General features: G+C 35.0%; 1 long non-coding RNA gene across 1 annotated transcript in view; it reads left to right on the forward strand.

The window, feature by feature from the left end:
* The window catches only part of LOC126492908 (uncharacterized), a 14,986-nt gene extending 6,180 nt beyond the window's left edge, over positions 1-8,806 (forward strand). Inside the window, exons 2-4 of the long non-coding RNA XR_007589707.1 lie at positions 1,850-1,945; positions 7,105-7,188; positions 8,595-8,806. This is a non-coding gene — a long non-coding RNA (uncharacterized lncRNA). The remainder of the gene's footprint in view (positions 1-1,849; positions 1,946-7,104; positions 7,189-8,594) is intronic.
* Positions 8,807-10,427: the final 1,621 nt, after the last annotated feature.

The following is a 10,427-nucleotide window of genomic DNA, read 5'->3' on the forward strand; positions in this document are numbered from 1 at the left end:
TTTTATCCTTTTTTTTTTTTCCTGGAAGTTAGTGTCAATGTTTCCTGTGGGCCTAGGGATAAATATTTATGACAGTTTTGAAAATAAATTCTTTCAGAAATGTTGGCGAAGAAGTTTATGATTCTCTTACCACTATCACCTTATCAATATGGAATAGGATTGGTTTTGGCATTTGGCAAATTTTTCCTTTTGTCAATTATATATTTGCATATCTAAGAGAAGCTATGAGTGAAAATTTAGACATGTCTATACATATGAAACAAGTAATAACCTCTAAAGACCTAAATTTTGTCAATTTATGACATTTGAAGTAGCTGGAAAAATCACACATTTTACCTCAATATGTTGTACTGCTGTTAGTTGCGGTTTTGACATTAACATTTTAGGATGATTATAGAAATTATAGCTATATTCATGGTTTAAGAGACTGACTCTCAGACCCTAATACTGTAAAAAATTATTTAAATACCTGATTTTTAAGATAACAGTAAAACTTAATTTTATTTATTTCTAAGTGTTATTGTATGGGAGACTTCTGAATGTTGCTCCTATTTGATGTAGTGTGGAGTATATAAAAAGAGCAGATACTGTAGTGATCCTACGGTTTTAGTTAAGGAGGAAGGCAACAATTGTAGAATCTGTATGAATGCAAAAATACAATCAGAGGAAAGAAAGTAATAGAGTAGTTACTTACATTTAAAAACATCGATGTCTACTCTAAATAATAACCCTTATGTTATTTTCTGCTTTTATGTTTGAAAATTAACAGACTCATAGAGGGATCTGTCCATGAACTAGTAATTTGAAATATGAACAACTGGATCTGTTTATAATATATACATGTAAAAAAACAGTATACTACCATTATCATGTTGTCCCAGGACATGGAGCATGAATGAAGAAATCTCTAAGATTTCATACCACATATGGCACAGTTCAAGGCTGTTACATGCTATTATACTAGCACATACAAATAGAAATTGATTGGTATTTATGTATATGTACACTTTTATTATTGAATTTCCATTGTGTAAGTTTTTATATTTAATTGCTTCATTACAAAATCTAGAGAATGTTCTACTGTATTCTGAGGAATTTTATGAATGTAAAATATTATCAGAATGGCTTAAATTATATAGAAATGATAAATAGGAATGATAGATTTTCTCATGTATGGTAGCATTGAAATGATGCCCATGTGCTAGAAGAATGCCCCATATCAAAACACACACACACACACACACACACACACACACACACACATTTCCCTGAAGTCAGATGTCACTCAAAAGAGAGAACAGATAAATGACCTGAGGATGGAGTACTGATATTGGTGATTACAGGGAAAATCTAGAGAAGGCATTGTGGTGAATTTTATAAAAAAATTAAATGTTCATATTAATGGACCTTAAAACATTTCAACACTCTAATTAATACTATTACTCTGAAATCAATGTCAAAACATGTACACACTAATACAAGCATGCAGACAATTGTGAAATTATAAAAATAATACATATATTGTGTTTTTCCAAATGAAAACATCAATTTGTTGCTAAATTATGACATTGTTAGACACAATTTTGTAATTTTTGCATGTTCTGAGTGGGTTTTAAAATAACATTCCTATTTAGAACATATCCTTTTTATTACATAATTTTTATGTAAAATGGAGCCACCAAGGTCAGACATGATGAATTTCTCCTGGTAAGCCACTGCCATGTAGCAATATACATATTGATAGAAATGGATTAAATCAAGATATGAGAGTTAGCTGATAAGTGGCAAGAGCAAAGGGTTAGGGGTATTTTAATTAATATAATTTCTGTTTTGTTATTTCGGGGCTAAGCGAGCAGGATTGCTGGGACAAGCAAGCAGCCTTTCCCTGGAACAATTGGAACTCAACGTGATCAACTAAATCAATAAAATATATGAATTACAAAAGGTATGAACAAATACAACTGCTTATTAAAATTAATTTTTTGCAAATACTAATGCATACATATAAACTCACACTCTACACACATTGTGGCAATTATGTGTATCCATTCTTATCATCAGAGTTTCAAAAACACAATTTCAGCAATCTCAATCCATTACTACTTGGTGAGCACTAGCAGCTACAATATCATCTAGTCTGGTAATCTTCTGGTTAATCCACGACACCAAACTTTCAGGTGTTGAAGGAGCAGCGGGCCGAGTTCCTGGCACCCGGCCGCCTACATGGCTAGCTTTATACCCGAAATAATTAAACAGAAACTGTATTCTTTTAAACACTGCTTGGCCCATTAGTTCCAACCTCTTATTGGCTAGCTCTTACATATTGATCTAAACCATTTCTAATAATCCGTGTAGCACCATGAGCTGGCTTACCAGGAAAGATCTTAACCTGCATCTGTCTGGAGTGCGAGAATCATGGGGACTCCTGACTCAGCTTCCTTCTCCCACCATTCTGTTCTGTTTACTCCGCCTACCTAATTTTCTGTTTTATTAAAGGTCCAAGACAGTCTCTTTATTTAACCAATGAAATTAACACAAAACAGAAGACTCTCCCCCATTTTCCCCTTTTTCTGTTTAAGCAAAAAAAGAAAAGAAAAGAAAGGCTTTCACTTTAACATAGTAAGATTACATATAACAAAACAGTTATCAAACAAGAATAACAGTTACAATACTTATATCTACCTTATCTTTTATCATAACTAAGGAAAACTATAACTATAACTAACCATTATTCAACTCCATCAAAGACTCCAGAAGGATATAATATTACCTAAGCAAACAAGAAGTTCAAAACTCCAGAAATAACAGAGACATCTCGCTGCCTGGACAGTCACCTAAAGTTCCTCTGTACCATTGGGGCATCCATCTTCGGCCTTCAGGCCAATCGTATCCAGCAGACATTTCCATGAAGCAGGAAATTCCAAAGACAGTTCAGTCACATTTTGCTGTGTCCTGCATAATGTCTCAGAGATTCTTTCATGAGTCAGGAACCCCAAACGACCATCTCACCTTTAGGCAAGTTCAGCAGTCCTCTCTCTGCGGGTTCTGTGTCCACTTTATGCAACAGTCCAGACAAGAGCAGTTTCTTGCCCAAATGGCTATCAAACTCCATAAGGAGCCCCTTCGATACCCATCTTCCTCTTGAAGTAGATTGGTGCTGCCCAGAGCAGATGTGTCTCATTGTCATGAAAAGCGCTAAGTTATTAAAATATTTTAAATGCCATATTCGGCAGTCTTTCAAAGATATGAAGAATGCCTATCTAACTGAAATATATCTCTATATATCTAGAAAAACTAAGTAATATGACTACAAATTTGACTATTATAGATGATTATCTATTAACCTATATGTCTTAATTATACATTACATTTTTAAATGAACTACACAATCGCAATACCTTAATCAATATCAGAAATATGCATATACATATAACAAAATTGACCTATAAATCCACACCAATGCAAATTATTCATATCTCTATCATATATCCCTTTAAATGTAAAAGAACATTTATAAACCATATTTGGGAACATGGACACAGTTTTTTCTCTCCAAACTGCTTCCTACTGAAAGAGGGTGCTGTTAATCAGGTCTTTTATGGGATAACCTGTCTGCTAAGTTCGTTTCAGTCAGCAGTTGAGCAAAGTAATTTTTTGAGGGTGTTCACAGCAACCTTTCAGGAGGGCATGTTCTATCATACTATATTGGGATAGAAGAAATCCACAGGGTCTCATCCTCCGCGAAAACAAAAGAAGTAACTCCTTTCCAAAGCATCATATTCTTAGACCCAAATTCTGAAGTCATAATACCCTTATATCCATTCTGGTTCAGCTTGGCAGCCAATGCAATAAAATGTCACTCTATATTTAGCTCCTTCACAGTCACAAAACTTAAAAAAAAACACAATGTACATAATCCAGACTCTCTGTGTATCTTCCATTTTTACAAGGCTTATTTTTACTCTATCACTTTATTCTGTCTCTTTAAAGACTTTACCCTTTTTCTTAAAGGCATTAACTTTATTCTCTCTATATATTTTTTTTTCTTTCATGCCTATGTCTGAATCTGTCCTGCCGTGAATCTGTAATTTTTTTCACTATCCAGGAGCATTTCTTAAAATGTTAAGCACTTCTTAAAAACTTAAGTTGCACCATGTAGGGGTAATACAGTAATAGGTAGAGTCTGTTTCCTGCCCAGTCTGAACCTTGACTGTGCTGCTATTATTACGGTAATTATGGTAGTTCTTGCCTGAGACCAGAACTGTTCAGCATGGCAGAGCTCAGCTGCTCCTGCCTCAGAGACATTTGGTGTCCCTGAGCCACACACAGTTCCAGGTACACAGCAGTCCACATTGCCATCAAGCAAGCCGTAGCATTTTACTCCAAATGCTCCTTTCAAAAGCTGTCTCCCGCAGAAGCCAAACAGAGATACCAATGGTGGCACAGCCCAGAAAGTCGGCATTTTAAAACAGCCAGTTTTTTCCTGCTGCTGAGTCAGGAAAATTTCTTTGCAGCAAGCCACCCACAAACAGCCAAAAGCTGTGTTATACTCTCTCTCCTTTTTTTTTTTTTTTTTTTTTTAACCATCTCAGGTTTTACGTGTCATTAGTATCACATTGGGCGCCACTCTGTTGTGGTGAGCTGCGGGGCTGTGTTCCAAAGATACAGAATATCCATAAGTGGATGAAACAGGATTGTCTTATCTTGCCACCTTGCCTTTAATAATGGTATGTCAGTTATGTTAGGCCTTAGCCAAAGTTGGTTGACTCAGCATTGCAAACGAGACTTTGGGTGATTGCCCAGGTAGTCAGTTGTCTCTGTCATTTGTTGCACATTTTGGATATCTCTCGTTTGTTAAGTAATATTAATTCCCTTCTCAGATCTTTGACAGAGTTGAAGATTATATAATTGTAGTTACCCTCTACATTATTTAGACTCCTTGAGATAGAATGTTTAGCAAAACTTTTGTTATATGTTTCTTGCTCAATATTGTTTGTTATATTTATTATTTGTCACTATTGTATATAGTTGTAATTGGTTTAGTTCTGTCTTATTCAGATAAAAGGGGGAGATGTAGGGATAGCTCATCTCATTAGGGGGCATGTTTGCCTCGGGCTAATGTTTACATATAAATCTGGTGGGCATGAGCCCCGCTGGTCTCTTTTTTCTTTTTTTTTTTTGTTCTTTCTTTCTTTTTTTTTTTTTTTTGCTTTTTGTATCTCCTGCTCATCCCTGGATCCCTGGTGTTGTAAGCTATCCCTTCATTAAAATTTGCTGTTTCATATTAAGCTAGCCTGGTTTATATGCTGCTTACATTCAGGAAGCTATTGTGGTTCATTTTCTTCCTGTAAACACACACACACACAAACATATACACACGTGAGCTCACATGCACTTGACCCTATATTATAGCATGGTTTTGTCCTTTCAATAATCCATTGCAATGATCTTTTCATTTGCATTAGACCAAAGTCTCTTCTACACCATCATGCCAAAACCTATGCATGGTATAATGCTTGTGGGAATTGACATTTGGAAATTTTAGAATAAAAAATACATGATGTAGTGAATTATGTGGTGACTGAAGGAAAACTCACATTTATTTATTTATTTATTTATTTATTTATTTATTTATTTATTTATTGAAATTGTGTATTCAAGAAGCCAGGGAGAATGCTCACCTTAACTCACACTTATTTATTTATTTATTTATTTATTTATTTATTTATTTATTTATTTATTTATTTATTTTTGCTGTGTATTCAAGAAGCCAGGGAGAACGCTCACCTGAGTCAACACTTTACCTGCAGCATCAATATATAACCTGGGATAACTGGGTCACTTCTCCCCTTCCGAACCTCACTGCATTGCTCAAGATGTTCAGTATACAATTTTAAAATAGGCACAGTCACTGAATATTTACCAGTCATTTCTGACATTCCTTCAAAGTTTTCAAACTATTGATCCCAATTTCCAATTACTGAGTCTTAATTTCTTTGGGATAAAATATATGTCCTGAAAACGGGACAGGTGGCTGCATTTTTATTTTCTGTGGGGAATGAACTAGCCATAAGGGAAAGGCTCTGCTGAAGCCGTTCAAGAATTGCAAGCAAATTCCTTCATTTTTCATGGACAAACAAGAACCTTAATGGATAATGTAAACTTGTTGAAAAAATTTTGAATATTTTGTATTGCATGAGCTACACATATATTGCATCAGGTAGTGTTATCATTACCCAAGGCAACACTAATCAATGATATCTCCCAATTTGTTCCTTTATTTGGCTAATGTAACACTACATGAAAATCTTTGAAAATATTTTGAAACAAAGGCATGGTAAAATCAATCTATTAAATCTAAAATATTTTATAGGTATGATTTGGTCCATACCTTAATGAGAAGGTAATCCAGTCTAGTCTCTAAAGCTCATGCTAGGTGCATGGTCTCATTAACTATTTATAATTCTTGTATCAGTTTCCATTTTCCAGATTTCTATGTTGTAAGAGAACATATTTACGTTTTTACTCCTGCAAAGCAGCAGCCATAACTAGTCGTGTGTATGAGGTTAAAATTCCTCAACAATTTTGAATGTGATCAGAAATGACACCTTTCTTTCTAAAAGATGTCAAAGCAAGCTGATATATTACATTAGTACTCTCGTAGGATAGCTGTTTAATAATCAAAAATCAACATTTGGGATTTTTAATATTCTTATTGATGGCTGCATCAGCGTGGAAACAAAATCGTGGAACAATTCATCAGGTCCCTATATTATTTAAGGTAAGTCCAATGTCTGCTCTCTCGAAGAAAGAAATTTATTCCAAGTATTACTTGGGCCAATATTACTCACAGCTGTAGACTGACTTTGTTCTGAAAACTTAGTTTTCCTTGTCAGGTAGACTTTTCTTGTCAGGCGAGCTTTGGCCGTCTATTTCCATATACTCTAGGATTGCTTCTAAATCCATATACTCTAGCAGCATGTGTAAAAGGATAAAATTGGTCACACTGAGTTTAGGTTGCTTTTAATACTTTGCCTTGATTTAATGGTTTCAGGCCTTGTTGTCTGAGTAGATTTCCCTGATCATCTCATTGCTCTATTCTAGAAATACTTGAAATCCCTGAACATCTTCACATCGGCTCACTGCTTCTCTGGAAACTAACTTGTACAAAAAATGCACAAAAAAAAGGTGGGTGTTTGCCTTGCTCCAGGAGATCTCAGCACCATAGATGGATCAAAACCAGCCACTATGGTAGAAGAGTAGTGCTTTTATGACAGAAGATTTTCAGAGACTTCAATTTCTGTGAAATTTAAATTATTAAGTCTCTCAGGCCTTTTAGCCCCTGTTCTAGCTTTCCACCATCTTTGACTATCAGAATTCCCAGTCAGAAGTGAATGACTTCAAAGATCCTCACTAAGGTATTTGTGGCTTCTTCTACAGCTTACTAGGCTCAGATTGATTGTATCACAGTCCCATAAATACTTCTTAATCTATCATCTCCTCTGTCTGCAGAGAGTCTTCTCTCACTTCTAAGCACTTTAGGGGATCAGTCTTTGCTGTTCAGGGTAGAAAGCATAACTCTGCCTTTTTAGCACCCAGAAATGAAGTAATTTGTGCTGCCAGAAACAGATATGTTTCACTGTTGAGAAAATTGTAAGTTCTTAGAACCTTTTAAATGCCATATTCTTTAGGTCTTTGAAGTGTTGAAGATTATCTATCTAACTGAACTATATCTCTGCATATCTAAAAGAACTAAAAAAATGTTTTTGATTTTGATTATTATTAATGACTATCTATTAATCTTCTTAACTCTACATGATATTTAATTAATCTGCAAAGACAAAACCTTAACCAAGAGCAGTTATATATATATATATATATATATATATATATATATATATATAAAATTCAACCTTAAATGTTTATCAGTAAACTAAGATAAAATCCAATGCAAAGTATTCATCTCTATATATAATATCCCACCTTAAATAAAGACCAACACATATGATTATTTGGAAATTTGCATGTAGTTTTCTCCAAAACGCTTCCTATAATTGTTGGGAAACATTTTATAGGGTTTCTAGAGATCTTCTGGGAGCTCTTGTTCCCTCAAATAACGTTGGTCTGGAAGCAATTGACAGGTTCTCACGTTCTGTGGAACAAAAGCAGGACATCTTCTCAAAAGTAACATATCCACCATGTGGTGAAGGTGCACACCTTCAATCCCAGCACTTGGGACTCGAGAGTCAGAGGCAGGTGGATCTCCATGAGTTTTGGTCCGGCGTGCTCTATAGATCTAGTTCCAGGACAGGCTGCAAAGCAACAGAGAAACCATGTCTTAAAAAACCGAATAACTAAAAGAATATCTTTAGATTCAAATTTTGATGCATTGATAATATATGTTTTCAAAAACCATAAGAGCCCCTGAATTAAATGTCCATCTGCCATCCCTGTATGACAATCAGTTATTTTTATTGTAATTTAATTATTTTCGTTTGTTATTTTCCAACATGACTGCAGCCTCTAATCTGCCTCGTATTCCACCCCTACATTTGGATAATCTCTGACTCTGTTTCTCCACTGTATTCTCACAGTATGAAGGAGGTTTCTCATTGACACCAGAAAGCTTGGCATAACAGCTTGCCATAACACCAGGCACCTCTCCCTACATTTATGCAGAAAAATGCAATCCTGAATGAGGAACAGGTTTCAAAGTATCAGCCAAAGCCAAAGAGACAAATCCTTCTCCACTGCCTGTTCAAGTACTGGCAGTTCAAGCATCACAACGATGACAGATAAACAGAGGAACTAGGTGAGTCTCATGAAGGCACAGTGGTTGTTGACATAGCTCACAGTAATTTCTGAAAGTCATTCAAAGTTTGTGATGTTTCTCTTTTAATTTCCAATTTCTTAGCCTTAATTCCTTTTGAATAAGCATATATCCCAAAATATTCAAAAAATGGCTGTCTTTGAATTTTAACTGGGGCAATTACTAACTCCAAAAGAACAGGATTCTGTTGAAGCTGACAATATATAAGAAACAAACTTGCTACATTTATATGAACAAGCTAGTCATCATCATTAAAGCATAATATAAAACTGTGGAAATTGAAATGTTAGATTTTATGTAGCCTGAGCCACAGATTTCTGCCATAATATAACACTTCTTGTCATACCCTGAGGCACGATGTTCTATTGCTATTGTCTAACTTGATATTTGAAATTAACTGATGAAACACTAACTTCATATCTTTGACAATTTCAGTGAGCCCAGGGAATGGTATAAAAAGAGTCTTTTAAAAATAGAACAATATTATATGTATCTTTTGTTATGAAAGAAACAGAAGGCAATGCAAAATGTAAAGCTCCCATTAACTCTCATTAACGGTTTTTAAATCTTATATCAATCTCCAATTTCCAGATTTATTTGTCAGGAGAAACATCTTTAACTGTTTTTTTTTCCTATAAAACAGAAGTCATAGCTAGGCACTGGCTATATGAGTGTCCAATATCTGAGGATATTCAAATAAAATCAGAAATATTACTCTTATTTCTAATTGGTCTCAAAGCAAACTTAAATACTATAATAGTATTGTTGTAGGCTGGCTTTACCTCTCAAGTATCCAGTTTCGGTGTCTCTAATTAATCTGTTTGGCTACAACAGCATTCTGAAACAATTCATCACATCCCTGAATTAATAGACATTAGACTTCAGTCTGCTCTTCAGAAGACATAAGTTTATTCCAGGCCTTCTTGTCATTGAATTAACTTGGGCATATACTGCTCTTTCAAAATTAAATTGCTGATTTCTTTTACTATGAAGTCATTCACCAATAAGCATATGAAAAGAAAAGGGAATTTGTTGGGTCAGATTTCTCTGATGTGTGACCCAACAACCTTCTTCATGTTTGTTTTCTACAACAGATAGTCTCCATTTGACAGGCAAGCTTTGTCCAATTGTTTCCATTTCCCATAGTGTAAGGCTCTAAAACCCTGTACTCCAGCAGCATTTGCATCAAAGGAGCATTTGGGCCATACTGAGTTCGAGTTGCTTTTAATTCTTTGAGTTGTTTGAATGGGTTCAGGGCAACTAAGTTATTATTTGTCTTGCACTTATCTTTGCTCAATTGCTAATAACATTTGTACTTTCTCTCCTCAGCAAGTACCTTCCCTGAAACTAGCTTGCTTGAGAGATACACAACACAACTAAGTGTTTGAACTACTCCAGCAGGTCTCTGCATTATTGCTTGTTCTAAACCCTCCCTTGGGTAAGAAGAGGAGTGATTTTTTTTTTTTTTTGATAAGAGGAGATTTAGAGAGTTTCCAACTTCTGTGAAGGTAATATTGCTAAAGTCCTCAAGCTTCTTAGATCCTGTCTAATTATTCCATTAGCTCACCAGAAGCAAAGGACTTGAAAACTCCCTCTT

Source organism: Alexandromys fortis, unplaced genomic scaffold (assembly GCF_014885135.2).
Source record: "Alexandromys fortis isolate MF-2015 unplaced genomic scaffold, M_Fortis_MF-2015_v1.1 scaffold_294, whole genome shotgun sequence".
Taxonomy (NCBI): Eukaryota; Metazoa; Chordata; class Mammalia; order Rodentia; family Cricetidae; genus Alexandromys; species Alexandromys fortis.